Genomic DNA, 25,471 nt, shown 5'->3' with positions numbered 1-25,471 from the left:
AACTTTTGATCTTTGCCTGATATAAACTAGCATTTGTAGATTAAATCTCTTTTTAGATTTTCTTTGGCCAATAAAATGAATTGAACATAGTAGTTTTTCTGCTTGAGCATTCAAAAAAAATAAATTAAAATGAATATATTGAAAATGATTAAGTTAGGTATATGACGGTAAATGTGCTGAAAATCCAACTGTGTTTGTGCTCCTCACTTTCTCTCACTTGAACGTATTAACACATTTTTACATTTATATTAAACACAAAATGAAAATCTAAAACAAAGATGTAATATGGAACGAGGTAAACCTGGGTAATACATCTACAGGGTTCTAAGAGTAAGCATATTCCTTTATGAGAGAGAAAAACAAAGCATGCCAGATTTGTATAAAAATAAGCTCTGTACTTTGCTCACTATAACTCTATTTGCATCTACCCAGATATTATTCAATTATATAAAAGTGACCTCTCATAAAGTCTATCACCATGAACACTTAAGACACTACTTGAACTCCAAAGTATAAGGAATGTGTTAAAAATATCACTACGTTTGAGAATGTCCTCTAAAAACTTGAATACTGTTAAATTGATTATCACTATAATTGAATGCAGATTTCCTGTAGACCTTTCACACTGATCTTGGATATGTAAAAGGAGTGGCATTTGTGTCATTGGGAAAAAGGGGGATTTTACCTGAATCAGCAGGTAAAAAGTGAAAAAAAAAAGAAAAATACTCCAGCCTGAGTGACAGTGAGAACCTGTCTCTATCAATCAAGAAAGAAATATGGTAGTGCTATACACCACATTTACATAATTGCATGAGCAAACAGTTGTGCTCCTGTTGTCTGTTCCTCATCTGTGATACTAGCAATGGTATGTCAACCTAAGATTTCTATGAGGTTCAAATGAGTTCATAAGCAGGCTCTTCTGTTTAGGACCTACTGCTACCATTGAAATACTGTTATACAAATTCTTCATTTGTGAAGTAGTAATTATAAACGGAATGACGTAAGGGTATGCAAGAAATTGATATCAAGTATTTTTGGTAAAAAATGAACATTTAACTGATTACAGTGAATCACGGCCCATTTTGGCAAAAGAAAAATGGTAGAAACAAAGACAGTAAAAATTAATGAATTGTGTTTCTAATGATCATAAAACAGTCACATAAAACTGTAAAGTAAACTTCTCTTTCAATTACCAAATTTGTTCATAGTATCATGGCTGTAGTTACATTTACATAAATGGAAATATTTTTTTCTTTTTAACCGAAGTTTCATTTACATAAGTTGTTAATAGTTTAAAACCTCAGATCTTTAAAGACTCACAATCCAATATCACACTGAATGGGCCAAAACTGGATGCATTTCCTTTAAAAACTGGCACTAGACAAGGGTGTCCTCTCTCACCACTCCTATTCAACATAGTGTTGGAAGTTCTGGCCACAGCAATCAGGAAAGAAAAAGAAATAAAGTGTATTCAATTGGGAAAGGAGAAAGTCAAATTGTCTCTAACTGCAGATGACATGACATGATTGTGTATTCGGAAGACCCCATCATCTCAGCCCAAAATCTCCTTAGGCCGATAAGCAACTTCAGCAAAGTCTCAGGATACAAAATCAATGTGCAAAAATCACAAGCATTCCTATAGTACACCAATAACAGATAAACACAGAGTCAAATCATGGGTGAACTCCCATTCACAATTGCTACAGAGAGAATAAAATACCTAGGAATATCAACTAAAAAGTTTAGTGAAGGATCTCTTCAAGGAGAACTACAAACCACCACTCAAGGAAATAAGAGAGGACACAAACAGATGGAGAAAAATTCCATGCTCATGGATAGGAAGAGTCAGTATCATGAAAATGGCCATGTTGCCGAAATCAATTTATAGATTTAATGCTATCCCCATCAAGCTATCACTGACCTTCACAGAATTGGAAAGAAACACCTTATACTTTATATGAAACCAAAAAAGAGCCCACATAGCCAAGAAAATCCTAAGCAAAAATACCAAAGCTGGAGGCATCATGCTACCTGACTTCAAACTATACTACAAGGCTACAGGGATCAAAACACCATGATATTGGTACCAAAACGGAGATGTAGACCAATGGAACAGAACAGAGACCTCGGAAGTAACGCCACACATCTACAACCATCTGGTCTTTGACAAACCTGACAAAAATAAGCAACGGGGAAAGAATTCCCTGTTTAATAAATGGTGTTGGGAAAACTGGCTAGCCATTTGCAGAAAGCTGAAACTGGACCCCTTCTTCACACCTTATGCAAAAATTAATTCCAGATGGATTAAAGATTTAAACATAAGCTGTAACACCATAAAAAACCTAGAAGAAAACCTAGGCAATAGCATTATGGATATAGTCATGGGCAAGGACTTCATGTCTATAACACCAAAAGCAGTAGCAACAAAAGCCAAAATAGACACATGGGATCTAATTACATTTAAGAGCTTCCGCACAGCAAAAGAACCTATCATTAGAGTGAACCAGCAACCAACAGAATGTGAAAAAACTTTTGCAATCCACCCATCTGACAAAAAGCTAATATCCAGCATATGCAAATAAACAAATTTACAAGGAAAAAAACAACTTCATCAAAAAGACTGAGAAGGCTACGAACAGATACTTCTCAAAGAAGACATTTATGCAACCGACAAACGTGAAAAAATCCTCATCATCACTGGTCATTAGAGAAATGCAAATCAAATCCACAATGAGATACCATCTCATACATGTTAAAATGGTGATCATTAAAAAATCTGCAGACAACAGATGGTGGAAGACGATGTGGAGAAATAGGAAGTCTTTTACATTGTTGGTGGGGGTGTATGTTAGTTCGACCATTGTGGAAGACACTGTGGTGATTCCTCAAGGTTCTAGAAACAAATACCATTTGACCCAGCAATCCCATTATGGGGTATATGCCCAAAGGATTATAAATTGCTCTCTTATGAACACACATGCACTCCTACGTTCATTACTCACTGTTTAAAATAGCAAAGCCTTGGAACCAACCCAAATGTCCATCAATGATAGACTGGATAAAGAAAACGTGGCACATATATACCATAGAATAATATGCAGCCATCAAAAAGGATGAGCTCATGTCCTTTGCAGCAACATGGGTGAAGCTGGAAAACTTCATTCTCAGCAAACTGACACAAGAACAGAAAACCAAACACCACATGTTCTCACTCCTAAGCGGGTGTTGAATAAGGAGAACAGATGGGGAGGAACAAGGAGGGGCGGAACATCACACACTGGGGCCTGTTGGAGGAGGACTAGGCAAGGTATAGCAGTGGGTGAGGGAATTGGGGAGGGATATCATTCAGAGAAATACTTATTTTAAGTGATGGAGGAATGGATGCAGCAAACCACCATGGCATGTGTATACCTATGTAACAATCCTTCACCAGCTGCACATGTACCCCAGAACTTATAGTAATAAAAAAATGACCTAAAAAAAAGATGTAAATACTGTCTTATATGAAAAAAAGTTTGATATTCTTCTATTCATTGTTTTTAAATTCCTGTTATATATTTTACTTTCAAATACTATTTTGTAAAGATAATCACCACACAAGCTATGTAATTCTTTTCAAATAAAAAATATATACTTAAGATAGGCATAGTAGTACATGAATCAATAATGCTAGCATCACTTTCATCCACCTTCAATTAATACTTTTTTCAATTAATACTTTTTTATCCATCAATTAATACAAATTATTACACCTCTTTAATCTATCACTTGTCAGAAGAAATAATCCAAAGTATTATCATGATTATACCAAAAAGTTACTGCATTTTGGTATCTGAAGTGCTGGGTTTGAATCCTTGACCTGATGATTAGTAGTTTTGTGATCATACCCAAATTATCAAACCTCTTTAATCATAATGTTCTATTTGTGAAATAGAAATTAATGCTTTTTCTACTGTGTGTGTGAGAGAGAGAGAAACTAGAGTACAAAAGCACTTTTAAAAGGTAGTAATTCACCATAGGGTTACTGGTATTACCAATGATAATCGTAATTCATGTTCACATCCTTGAACTCCTCCCAAAAGAAAATTAAAACACAGAGCAAAACATTTCCATATATTACTGGTTTTAAATCTTATTCAATGGCAACAGGTAAGAATAGCCAAATATTTTATGTCCTTTTCTACCCCCTGTCATTTAAAATTATTAGAAATACTCATAAATAAAAAAGGCAAATTGTGGTAGCATAACTGAGATGAACAAATGCTACAATGAGAAGTCAGCTACGTAATATAAAATTACAGTTATATTCATATTCGTAACAAAAGTTATCATAAAAATAACAGGATGACAAACAGCTGCCCTATTCTTCTCCTTACAGTTTAAAAAATAAGAGCTGAGAATATCATAGGTTTACTAAAACTGAGCTTGGCTAAAATATTTTCTGTCAGAGAATTTCCATTTTATTGCTTTAATCTCCCTTACATTTCTAATTTTAAAAAATGTATAAAAATTAGTCTACAGAGTGAAAAACTCAGACTGAGGCCAAAACAAGACATATCATGACTTCACAGGGTGATATTCATGACCATCAGACTTCACAGGGTGATATTCATTACCTTCATTACACTATTTAAAATGAGAACATAAAAATAAAAATTACCGTTTTTTTAAATAAAGTATTTCTATGTATTATTTTGATATAAATTTATAAATTACAGAACAGAACCACCCTTTAAATTGTATGACCAATAAGGTTTACAAAAAGTATCTTGGTAAAAATTATAATCTAGATATTTCTGTTAAAGGCTAGTTTAATATATACAAATTATCTGAAATGATCAACTTTGCTTAAAACAATGCAAATTTTCACATTTATTCTATTCAATTGGCTGATGCTTGCTCTAGATTTTTAAAAATTATTTTAAAATTTTTACCATTAACTTTTCACCTACTATTAAGATGACTCTAGATAAACAAGTAGATATAAATAAATATAACAGAAGCTCATTAAAAGAATAAATTTGAAAATCTTCAGAATTGTGTGTCTTTAAAATCTGGTTGCAGCAAGAACTGATATTCAAGAAAATAGTTTGGAAATTAAGATATACATATTTGTGAAAGGACAGATATTATCAAATGCATGGCTATACTGACCTCAGGTGTATAATACAAAATACTAGTATAATACATGTAATTCTAATAGGTAAGTTTTTAAAACTCAAAGAACTGTTAGAAGTTTTGTTGACTACTCTGATGAATGTTTTATCCGGACTATAAGCAGAAAAAAAAATGTTAAGAAATATTAAACACCTGTGAGGAAAACCTCTGATTTTAAAAATCCAGGTATTTGTAGTATATGTGTCTTGATTTTTTTTAATTTCAAGTTTTAGGTTTTAGGGGGTACACGTGCAGGTTTGTTACATGGGCATATTGCTTGATGCTGACATCTGGGGTGCGAATAATCCTGTCACCCAGGTACTGAGCATAGTACCCAACGGTAGTTTAACACCCGCCCACCTGCCTAACTCCCAACCCTCTCTAGTAGCCTGCTATGTCTATTGTTCCCATCTTTATGTCCATTTGTACTCAATGTTTAACTCATGGGTTTAAGAGAGAACATGTGGTTGATTTTGTTTTTGTGTTAATTATGACAGTGGCCTCCAGCTATACCCCATGTTACTGTAAAGTATGGAATTTTTTTATGGCTAAATAACATTCTGTGGTATATATATAATATATAAAACATTTTATTTATCCAGTCTACCATTAATGGGTATCTAAACTGATTCTATGTATTTGCTACTGTGAATAGTGCTGCAACGAACATACAAGTATATGTGTCTTTTTAGCACAGCAATTTATTTTCCTTCAGACATATACCCAGTAAGGGGTTTGCTGGGTTGAATGGTATTTCTGTTCTAAGTTCTTTGAGAAATCTTTGAACTACTTTCCACAGTGGCTGAAACAAGTTACATTCCCAACAGCAGTGCATAAGCAGTCCCCTTTCTTTGCAATATGATTTTATAACAGATGTTTCCTCTGGAATATCTACTTGAAAGTCTTTTCCTAAAACATTTAAAAATAAAGGTATGAATAAGTATTTTTCTCATTATTTCATTTTAAATAAAAATACTAGAAGTTAATTTAATGGTAGAAAATTATTGGTTTTGTCAAATATTTTGAAGTTAAATTAGGCTTACATAAAACAGAAGACCTTATATATTAATTAGTTAATTTTAACTGATTCAATCACTTTTATGTTACGGAGACAACTTCTTTCCTTAAACCTCATGAACCCACCTCTGCTAGCTTTAATCTTTTCTTCCACAGCTTCCTCATCTCTTTCGGATTTCTCTGAATTGAAGGGAGTTAAGGCCCTGTGCTAGATTAGACTCTGTCTTAAGGAAATAATGTGGTTGGTTTGGTCTTTTATACAGACCATTAAAACTTTCTTCCTATCAGCAATAAGGCAATTTCATGTTCTTAACATTTGCTTTTTTTTCTACCAGAGCAGCACTTTTAATTTCCTAAATAATTTTTTATTTGCATGCACAAGTCGGCTGTTTGGTGCAGGAGACCTGGCTTTCATTTCAGCCTATTTTAGCTTTTCACATGCCCTCTTCATCAAGCTTAATAATTTCTAGGTTTTGATTTAAAGGAGGAAATATGCAACTCTTTTCACTTGAACACTTAGAGGATAATAACTAGTCTAATTTCAGTATCGCTGTGTCTCTAGAAATAGGGAGGCCTGAGGAGTGGGAGAGAAATTGGGGAACAGTCAGCCAGTAGGGCAGTCAGGGCACACACATCATTTAATGATTAAGTTTTTTGTCTTATATGGACACAATCCATGACACCACTGAACAATTACAGTAGTATCATCAAAGGTCACTGTTCGCTAATCTCCATAACAAATACAGTAATTATGGAAAGTGTGACATACTGTGAGGATTATCAGTATTTGATGCAGACATACAAAGTGAGCACATGGTGCTGGGGAAAAAAAAGTGGTTCCAATAGGATTGCTTGATGCAAGGCTATGACAAAACTGCAAAAAATGCAGTATCTACAAAGCACAATAAAATAAGGCATGCCTGTATTTCCTAGAAATCATTGCCTCATTTGACATAAAGATTTACTCCTAAGAGTTGCATGGCTTTAGCACTTATATTTAAGCCTATAATCAATGTCTCCTTTTTAATTGTCTTGTATGGTATGAGAAATGAATTCTTTGAGTGTCTAGTTATCTTGGTGTCACTTTTTCAAAAAAGTATTATTTCTATACTGGATTGTCTTAGCACCCTTATTTGAAATAAATTGACCATGAGGGTAAAGCTGAATTTTGAACATTTAATGTTATTCTATGTCTCTACTTATGTCACTATCATACTACCCTTAATGTTTTGGCTTTATAGTAAATTTTAAAATCAGAAAATCAGTTATCTAACATTTTTCTTTATCCAGATTGCGTTGACTATTCTGTTTCCCTTACATTTCCGTACGAATTTTGGCATCAGCTTCAATCTAGGATAAGAAGGATTTCTTCCAAGAAGCCAGCTGGAATTTTGATAGATTTGTCACCAAATCTGTAGATAAATTTGGAGAGAACTGCCATCCTAACAAAATTTAATATTCTAATTTATCATCAGGGAATGACATTTATTTAGCACTTTTTACATTTATTTCGATATGTTTTAATTTATAAGTTTTACATTTCTTTTTTAAAATTTATTCAAAATTAAAAAAATTAATGCTATTATAAAGGAAACTGTTTTGTTTTCATCAATTCTAAGCTGAAAAGTTAGTTACATTTATGAGATACAAATGTTCTCATGTTTATGAATACAAGGTGAAATAGACACTACAAAAATGCATACAAATAAATTTAACCTATGAAGTGAAAGACCTGTGCTTTAAAAATTGTAATATTTTAATCAAAGAAAGTGAAGAAATTACAAATAAATGGAAAAATATCCCATGTTTACAAATTCAATGAATCAATATTGCTAAAATGTGTATTATGCTAAAAGCAAACTCCGGATTCAATGAAATCACCTTCACAATTCCAAAATAATTTTTACAGAAATAGAACAAAAACTCCAAAATCTATACTCCAAAATCTATATGGAACCACAAAATCCCTGAAAAGCCAAGGGAATCATGAGCAAAGGGTCAAAGCTGGAGGCATCACATTACTGACTTAAAACTACACTACAAGAGATAGTAATCAAAGCAGTGTGGTACCAGCATAAAAATGACCAATGGAACAGAATAGAGGGCCCAGAAATACGCCCACTTTGTAAATTGATCTTCAACAGTTTACAAGAATACACAGCTAGAAAAGAACAGTTTCTTCAATAAATGGTGTTAAGAAAACTAGATATTGCTATAGAGAATGAAATTGGACTCATCTCACACCATATTCAAAAATCAAGTCAAAATAAGACTTAAACATAAGACCTCTAACTATGTGAAAAACTATACAAACATCTGGACAATTGAATTGTTACTTAATTTCATTTTCATATTTATCTTTGCTGGTGTTAGAATTCCAATTACTTTTGTGAATTGCTATTATATCCTCATCCAAACTGACTTAGTAGTTTCAGTAGTTTAAGTGAATTCCTTAGGATTTCTTAAGTTTATATTATCTCCAAATATAGTTTTACTTCCTTTTTAATAGAGATAATTTTATTTTTCTTCCCTAATCGCCCTGATTACCCTGGCTGAAAACAAAAAAAAAAAAATGCCAAGAGTGAAAATTTTTATCTTCTTTCTTATCTTAGGGGGAAAGCATTCGATTTTTTACTGTGTCCTTTGCCAGGCTCAGAAGGTTCCTTTCTATTCCTAGTTTCTTGAGAATTTTTATCAAGTTAGTTTTGGGGTTTTTACCAAACGCTTTTTTCTGTACCTGTTGAGATAATCACCCAGTTTATCTTTATTCTATAAAATGTTTTACATTTATTGATGGTTGATGTTGCATTCTGATCAAAAAAAAAAAAAAATCTCACCTTGACAAAGTAGGAAATCATTTTTATTTGTGGCTGGATTGAGTTTGCATGAGTTTTATTGAGGAGTGTTATTTTTCCTGCTAAGATATTGGACTGTGGCTTTATTTTCTTGTGAGTGGGACTGAGCGAAGCAAGAGAGCTCCAGACGTCTCTGTTGTGCTTTTCTGGTCTTTCAACACAGCAGCGAAGATGAGAGTTCCTGGAGGCCCGCTCCTCTCAGAATCAAACTGTAGTTCCTAGAATAGGAGTTGCGGATTGAAGGAGCTTCTTTGCTTTGGAGCTCCTGAGCTTTTGTAACACTTCGCTGGGTGAAAATGAGGGAAGGATTAAGAAAACAATCAATACTCAAACATCACAGACTCTGTCCCTGAACACCAAGATAAAATTCGGGTAACTGTTTCTCCCTTTGCTGTATGCCTTTTAAGTCAGTGTCAAAGACTTGTATTCCTTTTTTTAGTCTTTAATAAATAAACTTCAGCAGTTACGTTTAAATTCCTCTGGTGAGAGGACATGCTGAGCAACTCTTACCATTCTGGAAATCTTTTCTAGCCCAAGCAACATAGTGAGACCCCCATTTCTACAAAAAATAAGAAAAATCAATTGAGTTCAAGAGTTTGAGGCTGCTTTGAGCTATGATTGTGCCACTGCAATCCAGTCTAGGTGACTAAGAATCTGTTTCAAAATGATTTCTTAAAATTTATATTTCTTCCATTTTGCTAGTTACCTTCCAAATAAAATAGTTTTTGAACTAATAAAGATAAGTTCACCCTTTATCACTGTAATAGTCCTCTTACTTTCATCTCTTCATCTGAGCTGGGCCTATTGAAAGCTCACTCTGATAAATGGCAATGGTTAGAATTTCAGCATAAGGGGCTGAGGCCTTTCCCTAAGGGGCTTGGAGATTTTCTGATAAACTTCAAGATAAAGCAAAGCAACTTAAAAATCAATGTTTGCCCATTTCTATTATGCTTGATTTGTCTTTTTAAGGACACATGAATAGAATGCACAACTTTCTTTTTTGTGAATGGTATTTATAAGGAGAAGAGGTCATTGATACAACATTTTTCAGTTTCTTCACACAAATTATTGTACCTTCTTTTCCCTAATAAATTTTAATTATTGATACAATTTGACCATGAAGATTGACTAGGATAACTAAAATTCACTTTACCAACAAATTAAATATTAGTACATAAATTACTCTTTAAAAGCTACTAGAAATGTTTTTGTTTCTAATACTAATTCAACAGAATTATGCTTTTCTAAAATAATTATACTTATACCCTAATTTCCACCTTAATTATCTGAACGTATTTCCACCGTGGCATTTATCTTGCACCGGAATTACAGTGAAATATCAAAAATGTGTCCATTTTTATTTCTTTATGACCTTTAGACTTACTAATGTCTAATTTGAAAGATTTATAGTTCCACTATTTTAGCATAAAATTAGAAACAAATTGTACATAAAAAGGGGAAAATTAAACTGCTGCTCACACTATTAAATGTTTTACCTACTAAATTATTCCTTTGCAATTTAGTACAAGTTTATGAGATATTTAGAATCCTCTCAAGCACATTACACATGGCATTGCTAAAATGTGGACTTAAACCTGTAATAGCAGCTCAGAAAATGCTCTAAAACCAGTAAGTAAAAAACAAAATGTAACTAGGAAATGGAATTCTCTCGTTCTGTTCAGTTTGAGGAGGGAATATGCAATGGGAGGGATACATCAAGTACACTGATTTTCTCTACAAATTGCCTATTTTCCCAAACATGTAATCATTTTTTATTTACCTATCCTTCAAAAAATAGCACTAAGATGGATAATTGCAATCCAGGTTTCAGGCAAATTGAAGCTGTATTTCATAGTTGTAAGTTATATGTAAGTCACATACTTATAATTGTATAATATGAAGACCATACAATAGCTCTGACTATAAAAAAGCATGCCACTTCATCTTGTTTCTCACATCTAGGCCTTTACACTGATGTTCTTGCTCATAGTTCTTGTGCATTTCCCTGAAATCGCATTTGAGGATAATAAAATCTGTTTTCTTCTAAATTGGATTTTACCAGCATTTAGTATTTTCTAAAGTCAGAGATTAATCAAATTGCAACTTCTCAAAAAAAAAAAAAAGATTTTCGGTAGTAGGATATAAAAATCTTGGTTAAACATTAACTTTTTTGTTGTTTTTTGGTGCTTGTTTGGTGTTACAATCTCAACGCCACTGAGGGATCTTTTTTCGCCATGGCAGGGAAAATCTCTTGAAGAGTTAAATAATGCAGAATCTATTCAACAATATAATTTAATTTCTGGACAAATACTTTGGGGAATACTGCCCTTGACATAACTGAAATGGCCTCACCAACACTGTCATCTTTCCATTTTCCTTTCTTATAAGATCCATTATTTCTCCCTACTACAGTAAACGAGAAGGGCAATCTAATGCAAAATAGCAATGTGAAAGACATACAAAATGATTTTTCTCATTCAATCATTCCTAAATGGTCCTATGTCATAGCAGTAATTATCATATGGTGTGTTTACTATGTTCCAGAGTGTGTACTAAGCACTATGAATAGATTATTGCACCGATTCCTAAACTCACCTTATGTTGTGATTGTTAGTACTCATCTCAGTTTGAAGATGATGAAACTGACAGTATAGGTGACCTTCCATTCTATACTGTGAATATGAAAATGTCTAGGGACAAGTACACATACTGAAAGCTAATAAAAGTTTGTTGAATAACACAAGGAAAGGCTAATTTGTAACATTATGATTCCTGTCTTACAATATGCCAGAAGACAACATCAGAACAATTAAGATAACTTTATTTGGGTTTAGGTTTCAATTTAACTTCCTAACCATAATTACATGTATATCCACAATGTGCCTAACAGAAGGTTGGTGGTCACTGGGAAAATTTCCCCTCTTTTTTACACCTTTAATATATTCTCCCATTTACTCATATTGCCTTTTCTAAATGCATCTGAAACAAAGTATATTTTACTTTAATCTTCTGGTATTCTGATTAGAAATGAACATACACATGCATGTGTCTGTATACACACACATACACACACACACACTCTTTCATACACTCAGTAAAAAAAAATTTACAATAAAGAAGAATGGCTAAGTAGATAATCCATTTTCAGGCCATCTTCAAAAAACTATTATTTCTGTTCTCCCTGCTTTTTCATTGACTGTGTCCTTGTGACAAGCCTATTTTCAAATACATTTCTAAAGTAACAAACCCAAGGTTAAATGAAAGCCTAGAATAAACTCTGAAATGAAGAGAATGAAAAAAAAATCTTTACTATCTGTGGTATTGTTCTCTCAATGCCAGGTCTCATGGAGGAACAATATTAAGTGATAAAGAAGAAAAGAGACAAATAGTTCCCAGGGTAATTTTATATTTAAAATATGTGTTTCAAAGCAGATTATTCTTGTAACTAAGGCCTGAGTAAACTGGAGATGGGACAAATAAACTGTACTACGGACTTTCCATGTTTTGAAAGAGAAATATCTATAGTAACAAATGTATCAGGAATGATTACCTTCTTCCTTTCTTACATCCATATAACAAAGTTCTTAGAATGAGGTACTTACTAATGAGATTTAATGTAATATTTAGAAGTTGGAACACTTAAAAATCAGATGATATATTGAATCCATGTGTTTGCTAACCTAAATTCAAGTGATTTATGGGCATATCTGTCGATAATTTTTAAACATATTTTTAAAAGAGAAAGCAATTAAAATAGCACCAACTTTTAAGTATTTTATTGAATAATATTTTTTAAATTATTAGTAGACTTAGGTCCAAATTTTACTATCTAACTACCACATTTACTGTTTATTGGGCCAAGGTATTAATGAATAGAGCACATAAGTTTAATAACTCAGCTTATGATTGTTAATATAAGAGCTGAAACTTGTTATCTATCATCAGAATCTATTGAGGATTCTAGATCATTAGGGTCAATGAAAATATTTTCTATCATGACTTAAAAACAATTTACATGCATGCTGCAGAGCGTGTCTTATTTTTCACGCCTCAGTGCATAAAGAATTGTGTAAGAGTTTCACTTTCATCAGCACTGAATATCAGGTTTGTTTACATAAACCAACTCTAAAATTTCGTATCACAGTGTCTAATTTCTACTGATATTAAAATCTATTTAATCATAGTTAGTATTAACATTTTTGGACACTGTCTCATGTTTATTTTCTTTGTCCTTAAAATTCTAACTTTAAGTTCCTACACCAAACCTGAGTGAAGGCATTGTGTAGGTGACTTCCATGATCTTTACCAAATAATTGAGAACGCTATTGAAAATAAATTTTGCTTATTTACTAAGAGTAAAGAACAAAGATTTATAGAAGGATCTATTGATTGGGTCTATTCATATGTTAAAGTATATAGTGTAGTTTGACATATAGCTCATAGAATGTAGGCTTAAAACCTTATCTAATTATAGTACTATTATATATATATATTACTTAAAACCTTACCTATTTATATTACTATCAATAAAAGCTACAGCAACCATTATTACCATTTATTATCAGTCAGTACTACGTCCACTTCATTGATGAAAAAATTTAGACAAAGAATTTGTGCAACTGCTCTTCCTACCTCTGTTAACTTTTACTAAGCAAAGACCTTAGAATGTTTTATATTCTGTCTTGGTCTCCCTTTTCCTTCTGTGATGGTGAACTGAATATAAATTTTCTACTTCTATTTCCAATCCAGTAATTACCAGAGAATACTGATGCATTCCTGTAATACCTGATGCATTCCTGTAATCCCAGCACTTTGGGAGGCTGAGGCAGGCAGATCATGAGGTCAAGAGTTCGAGACCAGCCAGACCAACCTGGTGAAACACCATCTCTACTAGATATGGCTCACACCTATAAAGCCAGCTACTCAGGAGGCTGAGGCAGGAGAATCACTTGAACCCCAGGTGGAGGTTGCAATGAGCCCAGATCATACCAACGCACTCTAACTGGGCAAGAGTGAGACTGCATTTCAAAAAAAAAAAAAAAAAAAAAAAAAGACTGAGTCATTAAAACAGTTCTATTTTTATTTCCTCAGACTTCAGAAAACTTGGGAGATACATATTTCAGTTTATGTTAGAACCTAGTTGTGGCCATTTTCTCATTTTACTGGAGACAGATACTGTGTTTGAAACTGCCAATCAAAGCATGAGTAATTGCCTTCCATTTCACAGCAAAGTACTTACAATGGCCTACAGAGGTTTTCCCCACTTCTGCCTTTTATTTCTTCAGTGGCGATTTGGTGCACCCATCACCTGAGCCGTATACTGAACCCAGTTTGTAGTCTTTTATTCTTCATCCCACTCTCACCCTTTCACCGAGTCCCCAGAGTCCACTGTATTATTCTTATGCCTTTGCATCCTCATAGCTTAACCAACCCACAGAGTGAGATAAAGTCTTCACAATCTACTCTGTTTTTTTTTTTTTAATTACTATTATACTTTAAGTTCTGGGGTACATGTGCAGATCATGCAGGATAGTTACATAAGTATGCACATGCCATGGTGATTTGCTGCAACTATTCCCCTGTCATCTACATTAGGTATTTCTCCTAATGTTATCCCTCCCCAATCCCCCCAACCCCTGCTGTCCCTCCCCAGCTCTCCCACCCCACGACAGGCCCGATGTGTGATGTTCCCCTCCCTGTGTTCATGTGTTCTCACTGTTCAACATCCACTTATGAGAACATGTGGTGTTTGGTTTTCTCTTGCTCACCCAGGTCACATCAAACAGTCCCTTTCAAGTTCATGAATATAACATACGCTCACTTGCCTCAGGGACTGTTTATGTTTCTGGACATCTTTCCCTCCAAGTATCAATTTTCTCATTATCTCACTTCCTTCAGATGGCTTCTTGATGTCAACTCATTAGAGAAGTTTCCTCTGATAACTTTATATCAGACAGGACCCATTCCTCTACCTAATCTTTTAACCTGCTCTATTTTCTCAGTAACACCTTTTGATTCTTAATTTATATTTGTTATTTTGCCTACTGTTTGTTGCTCTAGCAGAGTAAAACCTTAACAGGAATTGTTTTATCTTCTGTTACACTTCCAATGCTGAGAACATTACCTAGTACATCATGAGCACTCAATTATTTGAAGAGAGAATAAACCAAATAGGGGAAAACATATTCTCTTTCAATAATCTCATTAAGCATTCGAATCTAATTACCAGACATCTTGCAATTTTGTAAACCATAGAAGAAAATAGAAAGATTAGAATGCATTACATTTCTTTGTGTTTGCTGCCTCATTTTGTCTGGAATCACTCCAAATTATTTTTGTCCATAGCCTATATATAAATCTTTCTTTAAAATTGGGTGTTCAGTCACTAATATTGTTCTATGTTGGAAAAATAATTTAAAAATGTATCAGAATAAAATGTGACCAAGGTTATCTTTAAGCTGTACAATTAAATAGTTTGAGAATCTGTTTATCTTGCTTAGTTTGAATAAAAGGGGTTATGTATTATAAAACATGTATAATACATCAAAGACCATACATTTTTGACCCTAGATTGCTTAAAATTCCCCCTATAATTTACTCTATAAAGAAAGATTATTTAAGAAGAAAAGAAAAGCAAAACACTCAGATTGTTGTGTTTTTCTTTTTTTCCCTTCCCTCATGGCTGGTTTTGGCTACTCCATTTTAATACTCCCCAGAGAGCTCTCAGACATTTATGTGATTTAATGGCCTACTATTATTAAGTCGGAGATATTTTATTTTATATTGAGATTGCCATAACCATTGCATTAACATTTGAGTAATAGGCAATAACACTGAGAATGTATCAATGTATCACTCAGTGAATTAATCTGTATTCCCTTCCTAGAACTTATTGATGACACAGGATAAATGTAGTAGTAACAATAAGTCATCAAACATTCTGGCAGACTTATCAGCAAGAGGAGGTGGTGGGGGGTACATGGAACTGAGCTTGTGGAGAGACAGCTCAATGCAGAAGAAATGACATCTGTCATTTTCCCACAGTGAAATGATAGACATGGGGATAGTTTAGTGATCAGTAATGCGTGCAAGTTTGGTATGACTAGAGCCTCTGGCTGTGTTTCTGGTTACCCTATGTAGTGCAATAATAATGCGTTAATAGAAACAGCAATTAAATTATACAGGAAATAATCTAGAAGAAAAGAAAAAACACAGTATGAAAAAAATTAGAAATCATATTTAAATGTAAATAGTATCTCCCAGCTATCAGTCCACAAATTAGGATAATATCTACTCAAGGCAGCAAAAAAAATTTTTTTTAATTTGTTGTGAACATACAGGAAGAAAATACTAGAACTTCCATTTATATGCATACTTATCTAAGCATAAGGAAACATGGACTCGTTTTCATTAAAGTGTTTAATATTCAGATTGATAACTGTATGCTCATGGTAAACTATGTATTTGTATGTATTGATATTTGTATGCTCATGGTATACTATGTCTAGGTTATCCAGAGGAAGAAGAGGAGGTCCTGTAATAGGCAAGGTTGCCAATGGCTGCCAGACTCCTTCACAGAGCTCAGCCTATTACATTTCAGTATACTATGATGCTGAGCATGTCCAATTAAGGTGATTTAAGAATATTTTGGGGGTTTAGTAAAATGTTTCCCTATAAAATTAACAAGTGGAAAAAAAAAACCTCAAACCAACATGAACGAACTATAGAGTGAGCAGTAGTAAGAACAAAAGTATAAAATAGCACCACTAATATTTCTCAGTGTAACTGTCTAAACCACATTTTGAAGAATAGTCTAATATGATGAACACCAACCCCACAAAAGCTCAAAATAAAAACTTAGAATATAAATTTTTATCTGGTATCATTAATGATAAATCATGACTTATACGCTGTGTTTTAAGATGTGAATGGCTGTATAAGGCCATAAAAATAAGGTTTTCCAAAATTAAGCATCTTGACAATAAAGATAACCAGTTTTTAAGAAACGTCTCACTTAAATAGCAAAAGGCCTAAATCCACAAACAATTAGATTTTTTTTACCTATGGTCAAAGTAGTTTAAACATTAACAGGAAAACAACAGGACAACAAATTCAAAGTCTGTTGTCTGCAAACATTGACAAGAAGAATATATAAAAAAATGTTGGAAATTTACAAAGCAAGCATTAAAACACATTTATCATGTGAAATACTTTTCTTTGAATTTAAAGTACACGTTCTGCTTCTGTCATCATACAGAGAAAACCACTGAATGAAAGATGTACTGGAGAAGATAAATTATGAAAGATTGCCGAGATAGGAAAAATAGCGTGCAAGTTAAGGCATTTGCAACATTAATAAGCAAGGTAAACAAGCTACTGAAGCAAAAAGGCTGACAACTGGAAGCATCACTGGAAATATGTGGTTTCAATATTTGTATTCTTGGTGAAAAGACCCTGTATACTGTAAGACCTTACAGAAATCCATATGAGAGATGTTCAAGCATTCCCAGTTTAACAAAGGTGATGGAAGAAGTCTAATTTCAGAGATATTAGAGAAACAAGGCTCAAAAAATGTGCTGGCAGACAGTATGTGGAATATGTGGAAAATATTCAAATTGAAGATGTCACTTAGATTGAAACTTTGTCCAATGCAACTGAATGGACGATGATGCCATAGTCACTTTAAGAGCATCAGACATACTAAAACTATGCTCTATTATACACATGATAGAGACTGGAGAGTGTTCTTTCATAGTCTATTTTCCTATTTAAATAAATTTGGTTAAAAAATTAAGCCTAGGTTATACCTATTAAGTGGCTATCCTTATCAGCTAAGGCGAAGAGACACCATCAGTTATTATTCTCTCACATATATGAGGTAGCTCCTGCAAAACAAATCACTGATCTTTTATGGATCTTCTTGGGGTTACTAGTAAGCAGAGGAGATTCTGTTCACCTAAAATTCTCAGAAGAAATTTAACAGTACCTTAATCAAGTTAGCTTCCAAGGTCACCATTAAAGGCTAAAAATTAACTCTATTCTATTTTTTTTATCCCAACTTACTTCCAACCTTATTCAGAACCTGACCTACAGGGATTCTCAAGCAGATATGATTACATCATGAAAATATTTTCATGAAGAGAAATAACAATATAGATGACCAAATTTGAAAATAAACCCATGTATGTTATCAAAATATAGATATTTAAGTCCAAGAGATAAATATCTTTTCAAGTTAAAGACCCAAAACAGCAACATATAAAAAAAATTAATCTATCATAATTTAGAATTTTCTTCTCTATGAGAAGACTTAATTCTACAATCCTCATACCTTAATGTAAAATTTAGTGTAATTCAAATCATAATCCCAATGAGTTTGTTTTTAAAAAGGGATTGTCTAATATGATTTTAAGTGCATATGAAAATAAAACAAGATAAATAAGAAAAATACAAATAACAAAAAGAGCCAGGAGAGCACTGGCCTTACTATTTATCTAAATAGGCAAAAATTTTGTATGAATAGACAAATTTACACTTTTATAGCATTCAGAATCCAGATATAAGTAGTGCTATTAAAAATTAGGCATATTTAATAAATTTTAAAAGACAAAATGAACCTTCCAACTGAAAATTTAAAAGTAAATGAATAATGAATAGCAGCAATTTCATAAAAAATTTAAAATTTATCAAAAGTAAACTATGCTAGAAAAAAATTGATATTTGATCAGTTTCTGTAAATTAAACTATAAAATAGTGGTATGTTTTTCAGTAAGCAATTTATTACAAATAATAAAAATCATAATTATAGAGCATAAAGATTATTTAATATTTTTGAAGATATTTTAAGTTCCTAGGATTACCAAACCCCCCTCCAAAAAAAAACTGAAGTGTATTTGTGGGAAATACAAAATTAAGATGGAGACACTGTTGTCAAGGTAACAATAGACCAGTTACAATTCCAGGGAAGATGGAATCATGACATTCCACTCTACTATTTCCCACTAGCTTTAGGGAGACTCCCAATGCCTAAAGAGAATACCAAATTCCTTCCCATCCTATCCTCCCTTTCCCACACCCACCTTTTTTTTTTTTTCCTCTTATTCTTTGTCCTAACCTTAAGCAGTTCCATCATGCTGGTGGTGGTGGCTGATGGTAACAGCCTATAGTAGTGAAAACTATAAGGGAGGGAAACTTTGTTTTCTGCTTGCTATAGTCATTTTTTCCAGAGGGAAAGGGTAATTCCTGTCGTTTTGCTTATTGTCTGTTCTTTTGCTTCTTGTGTCAGATGACAGTACAATTATGGAAGTGAAGAGCAGAGTATCAAACCCCAACTTTCTAACAAGAGGACAAAGTAGAAAGGGATCTGAAGTGCACAGGGGAGATGACAGAGGGAGGAGCTAAGGAAAGTGACCCCCTCAAATTTTTAATAAACTCCTAGATCACCCCTGTGTTGCACAGATGTGGATCTCTGATTTTATTCAGAATATCAAAGATAAAGAAAATGGAGTAATAGACCACCAACCATACCACAGATTGACCACTGATGGCAAATGTCTAGGATAAATACAAACACAAACAGAAAAAGGTTTGAAGACAGAATGGACATTGGAGACAAGGCTCAGGGATGACACTAAAATTTGTGACCTGAACCTAAACAAGTCAACTGCTTGCTAAAACAAAATACATGTATTCTCAGTAGGATTTAAATAAGATCCAGAGTCTCACTTTTATTATTTAAAATGCCCATGGTATAGTCTAAAATTATTCAACATATGAAGAACCAGAAAAACATCAACTGACATTGGAAAAGCTAATCAACAGATGCCAATGTTTAGATGTCAAATTTATAGAGTTCACTATATTTATTAAATCTATAGATTTATGTGTTTTAGCACAGTGGGGAAATACTCAGCCACAATTTTCTGACAAGAACTTTAGCTATTTTAAAGTGCCCCTGTAAATAATTTGGAACACTCTTGAAATCAGTGGAAAATACAAAGTCTCAGGAAATAGAACAAATAGGTAAAGAAGAAATGAAAATTTTCCAAATGAAAACTGAAATAACTGAAATTGAAATAATTGAAATAACTGAAGTTTTCATTGGGTGGGTTCAATTCAGAATGAGGATGACAGAAAAGAAAAGTTACTGAATTTGATAGCAGATCAACAAAGATTATCTAAATAGAGGAACGTTATTAGTGAAAAAAAATAGAGCCTCAGAGCTGTTAGACATTAAAATTCCTAGCATTTGAGACATCAGTATACCCAGAAGAGAGATGAAAGAATGTAGTACTAAAAAAAACAAAAACAAAAACCTTAAACAAACTGTGGCTGAATATGTCCCCACTGTGCTAAATAGTCAAATCTATAGATAGAATATATACAGTGAACTCTATACATTGGAAACAAAACAAATCCTTTCAGGCACATCAGAAGGAAACTGCTGAAAGCTAAAGACAAAAAGAATAATATAGCTTGGAGCTCTTGCTGTTACACTCTCACATAATGTATCTAGGTTCTAGTCTACTACAATCTGGCAGAAAGGCTTTGAAATAATTTCCTTACTCTTCTCCATTAATTCCAGAAAACTGACACAAGAACAGAAAATCATACACCACATATTCTCAATCACAAGTGGGTATTGAACAATGAGAACATACAGACACAGGGAGAGGAATATCACGCACCAGGGCCTATTGAGGGGTGGAAGGCTAGGATAGGAATAGAAGGGGTTGGGAGGGATAGGAAAGGGGTAGCATTAGGAGAAATACCTAATGTAGATGATGGAGTGATGGATGCAGCAAACCACCATGGCACATGTGTACCTTTCTAACAAACCTGCACATTCTGCACATGTACCCAGAACTTAAAGTATATAAAAAATAAATGAATGTTGTGTTGCAACTTCGGCCGGTTTGTTAAATTGAAATGTGTGAAAATAACATTCCCACTGAGATCATTGCACTCGAATTATCCAAGGTGATTTTCCTTTCACTGTTTTTTATATATTTTATATGTATTTTTATATATTTTAATTATATTTAAATGCAGTGTCCTGATGTGTCACATAAGATTAAGGTATTTCATAAGTCATATACACATTATTGTGAATGAAGTCCACCATTGAAATCATTCTCCAAACAGTATTTTCATGGTATTATCCTAAAAGCCATTTGCATTAATTCAGAAGTCTTCAGAATAGAAATCACTGTGGACCATAGCTATATTTGACCTAGATTCATAAAAATACAAGCAATAGAAAGTTAAAGTTAATATAATGCTACTTCAAAACAGTATTCATGGATATAAAAGAATACACATTGTAGATCGAAATTTTTTCTTTTTGTTGTGTAGTGACTTAGTCAAACTTCTAATATCCTTTTATCTGATTTTTCGGGCATTTTCCCCACTACAATATAAATGCTACTGTGTCAGACTCAATTCTTAGTAAAGCTTAATCTGACTGAAAAGATTAAGAGGATTTAAAAGAAATCTTAAGGTAGGAAGCTTAAAAGTGCTTTATATCCATAAAGTCATATCTATGAAGTCACCTGAGAACTTTAAAGTTTCTAAGAATGCTTGCTAAAAACAAGTCTTTAAAACATATGCAGAGATAGAATAGCATTCATTTTGATACACAGATTTACTATTATTTCTTAGAACATTTTCAAATCACCTGAGCAATTGAGTATTGCTCTTTAATAACTAATCCCTTCCCACACCCTCACCCTGATGCAGGTACAGTACCAGTGTACACACGAACAACTGCTTTGTGTTTCGATTCAATGATGAGATATTTTGGGGGATAAACCAGGTATCGTTAAACATATCTATTAAGACCACAAAACTCTTTTTCAAATAAAGTGAAAAAGATCCTAGTTAACGTGTAAGAACAAGTATGAAATTCCATTTACACAGCATGGAGTAGAAGTAGTAGTGCTACTTGAATAGAATATTAATTATAAAAAGAAAGATTACTGCATTTTGAATCATCGACTCTTTTCTAAAACTCAATAAAAAATTGGTAGACGCAGAACTATAAATGTTAGATTCCAAAGTTATTGTGGAAAGAATTATTAATCTGATTACACATCTTTTAAAACAAGACCATTGTAAAATGTGGAGTTCAGTAGAGAATTTTCACTTTTAGGAATGTCCCAATTTATTACTGTTCAAATCAGTGGAAAGTTATTTAGGGGTGTTAAGTGGATATTTGGTGCCAATGCAGAATAATGTTTCTTCTAATATTTATTTCCACAAGAAATCAAAGACACTGGTAATTTAAAATGATACACAAAAGGAAACTGCACTTATTACAGCATAAAGTAACACTTTGGTCAAAGTATTAATATGGCTCCATTTCCAGTTTTAAAAAAGTAAACATGGATTTGCACATTTTTAAATAAACCATGCCCATAACGTTCAAATATATCACTTGAAATAGTTCAAGCAAAATAACTGTCAATGAAATCCTTTTGCAAATACCAATGATATTTTTCATGGACAGAGAAAAAATACTCCAAAAATTTATATGAAACCATACAAAATCCATTATAGCCAAAACAATCTTGAGCAAAAAACAATCAAACAAAACAAAACTGGAGACACCTCATTATCTGACTTCGAATTATACTATAGAGCTATTGTAGCCAAAATAGCATGGTACCAGCATAAAAACAAACACAGACAAATGGAACAGAATATAGAACCCATAAATAAATGCATACATCTATATTAAACTTATTTTCAAAGATGCCAAGAATACACATTGGGGAAAGAACAGTATCTTCAATAAGTGCTGCTGGGAAAATTTCATATTTAGAAGAATGAAACTGGACCCCCATCTCTCACCATATTCAAAAACTGAATCAAAATGAATTAATAACTTAATATAAGTCATGAAACTACTAATATAAAACATTGGGGAAACACTCCAGGACATCGTCTGGGCAAAGATTTCTTGAGTGTTACTCCACAAGACTAGGCAACCAAAGCAAATGTGAAAAAAACGGGGTAATATCAAGCTAAAATGCTTCTGTACAGCAAAGGAAACAATCAACTCAGTGAAGAAACAATCCACAGAATGGGAACAGTATTTGCAAACTACTTATGGGTAAAGGGATTAATACCCAGAATATATAAGGACATCAAATAATATAAAAAATCAAATAAAAAATTAGGCAGATGATCTGAACAGACATTTCTATAATCAAGACATAAAAGGCCAACAGGTATATAAAAAATGTTCAGCATCAATCATCAGAGAAATGCAAATCAAAACTACAATGAGATATTATCTCACCTCAGTCAAAATTGCTTTTATGCAAAAGACAGGCAATAACAAATGCTGAGGATGTGCAGAAAGGGTAACCCACATGCACTCTTTTTCGGAATATAAATTAGCACCATTTACAGTTCCCTCAAGAAAGTAAAAATAAATCTACCGTATGATCCAGCAATTTTGCTGCTAAATATTAAAAGAAAAAATTCAATACATTGTAGTGATATCTGCATTCCAATGTTGTTTGCAGCACTACTGACAATAGCCAAGATTTGGAATGAACCTGCATGTCCATCAACAGATGAATGGACAGAGAAAAGGTGGCATGTATATATACTGAAATACTATTCAGCCATAAAAAAGAATGAGGTCCTGTCAGTTTCAACAACATGAATGAAACTCAAGGTCATTATGTTAAATGAAGTAAGTCATTTAACAGAAACAGAAAGACAAACTTTCCATGTTCTCACTTATTTGTATGAGCTAAAAATCAAAAACAATTGAATTCATGGAGATAGTAGAATGATGGTCACTAGAGGCTGGAAAAGGGTTGCAGGGAAGCGGAAAAGTGGGGATGGTTAATGAGTGCAAAAATATACTTAGAATAACATGCTAGGATTAATAGCATAATAGGGTGACTACAGTCAACAGTAATTTTTTTTTTTTTTTTTTTTGAAATGGAGTTTCACTCTTCTTGCCCAGGCTGGAATGCAATACCATAATCTCAGCTAACTGCAACCTCCACCTGCCAGGTTCAAGCGATTCTCCTGCCTCAGACTCCCCAGTAGCTGGGATTATAGGTATGTGGCACCACACCCAACTAATTTTGTATTTTTAGTAAAGAATGGGTTTCTTCATGTTGATTAGGCTGGTCTCGAACTCTGGACCTCAGGTGATCACCCACCTCAGCCTCCCAAAGTGCTAGGATTACAGGCATGAGCCACCGCACCTGGCCTATTGTACATTTTATAAAAACTAAGAGTGGAATTGGAATGCTCCTAATGCATACACTTTTTACCCTGATGTGAATATTGCAAATTATATACCTGTATCAAAATATTACACGCACACTGTAAATATATACATCTACTATGTACCCATAAAAAATTTTAAAAGTATAAAGGTTTAAATAACTTTTAAGTTAAAATCATGAAGATATTAACATGGATATCATTTTCAAGTTAGTGACAGAACAAATTTTGCCGGAATTTAATGGTGGGAGAAAACCCATTGACAATAGACTGGAAGCAAGGGAAGAAGAGGCGCATTAGAGGAGAAAGCAGCACTTGCAATTCAAAGTAATTGGATCCAAAATTTCCACAATTTCCCTGTGATACAGGTACATTTCTGAGAAATTTTGTACTGTATTTTGTGGGATACAGGATTCTGGTGGAGTTGTCATTACTGACATAATGAACATTTAGCATATTCTATTGTGCATGGCAGTTTAATCTCAAAATAGAAAAACTTTCCCTTCAAAAGTTGCTGTAGTCTATGGAATACTATACAGCCATAAAAAAGGATGAGTTAATGTCTTTTGCAGGGACATAGATGAAGCTGGAAACCATTATTCTTAGCAAATTAACACAAGAACAGAAAACACTGCATGTTCTCACTCACAGGTGGGAGTTGAAAAATGAGAACACATGGACACAGAGATGGTAACATCATACACCAGGGCCTGCTGGGGGTATGGCGGGCTGAAGAGGGATAGCATTAGGAGAAATACCTAATGTAGTTGACCAGTTGATGGGTGCAGCAAACCACCATGGCACCTATCTGACTATATAACAAACCTGCATGTTCTGCTCATGCACCCCAGAACATATATTAAAAAAAAAAATTTGGCATAGTTTATGTCTCAAGATGTGGGGTTGGGGAAAGCCACGTACTCCAACCCACAAATAATTTCAAAGGTTGGGAAAATGTCTTTCTTGCATTGTTAAAAACTAATACAACTTCACACAGATATTTTAAGATCAACATTTTCTGGTTCTACTACCTACGGAGAAATTTTGTGGTGCAATATAATGAATGAATTTTAATAGGTATGCTATTGCAGGAAACACAATTAAATGTATACTGAGAGTTTCTCAAAACAGTAATCTACCATATGCTTAAGGCTGAAAGTTAAAGTAACATTTTCGCTTTTAACCATTTG

Source organism: Saimiri boliviensis, chromosome 4 (assembly GCF_048565385.1).
Source record: "Saimiri boliviensis isolate mSaiBol1 chromosome 4, mSaiBol1.pri, whole genome shotgun sequence".
NCBI classification, from domain to species: Eukaryota; Metazoa; Chordata; class Mammalia; order Primates; family Cebidae; genus Saimiri; species Saimiri boliviensis.
This window is presented reverse-complemented; position numbering follows the sequence as displayed.